Genomic DNA, 427 nt, shown 5'->3' with positions numbered 1-427 from the left:
GGTGCGATCATACCAGCACTAATGCACCGGATCCCATCAGAACTCCGCAGTTAAGCGTGCTTGGGCGACAGTAGTACTAGGATGGGTGACCTCCTGGGAAGTCCTCGTGTTGCACCCCTCGTTTTTGTTTTTTCCGCCTTGCGAGATAAATTGACAAATAGGAGCACTCGGGAGTGGATTTTTGGGAAAATCTCGCCCTGCCCATCGCGTAGCCATGGGTTTGGATCAGATCTCCGTTTGGATTGGGATCGGAAGGACGCTAGTATGTCGCTCAAGGATTATATTAATTTTAAGTAATTAGTTTGATGGGTGCGATCATACCAGCACTAATGCACCGGATCCCATCAGAACTCCGCAGTTAAGCGTGCTTGGGCGAGAGTAGTACTAGGATGGGTGACCTCCTGGGAAGTCCTCGTGTTGCACATCT

At 50.1% G+C, this 427-nt stretch overlaps 2 non-coding genes across 2 annotated transcripts; both read left to right on the top strand.

Moving 5' to 3' along the window:
* On the top strand, positions 1 to 118 carry LOC118345259. Its single transcript, XR_004798837.1, has one exon. It is a non-coding gene; the product is annotated as a 5S ribosomal RNA (ribosomal RNA).
* Positions 119 to 307: 189 nt separating this feature from the next.
* On the top strand, positions 308 to 426 carry LOC118345258. Its single transcript, XR_004798836.1, has one exon. It is a non-coding gene; the product is annotated as a 5S ribosomal RNA (ribosomal RNA).
* The last annotated feature ends 1 nt before the right edge of the window (position 427 follows it).

This window comes from Juglans regia, unplaced genomic scaffold (genome assembly GCF_001411555.2).
Source record: "Juglans regia cultivar Chandler unplaced genomic scaffold, Walnut 2.0 Scaffold_18801_19-446, whole genome shotgun sequence".
Lineage (NCBI taxonomy): Eukaryota > Viridiplantae > Streptophyta > Magnoliopsida > Fagales > Juglandaceae > Juglans > Juglans regia.
This window is presented reverse-complemented; position numbering and strand designations above follow the sequence as displayed.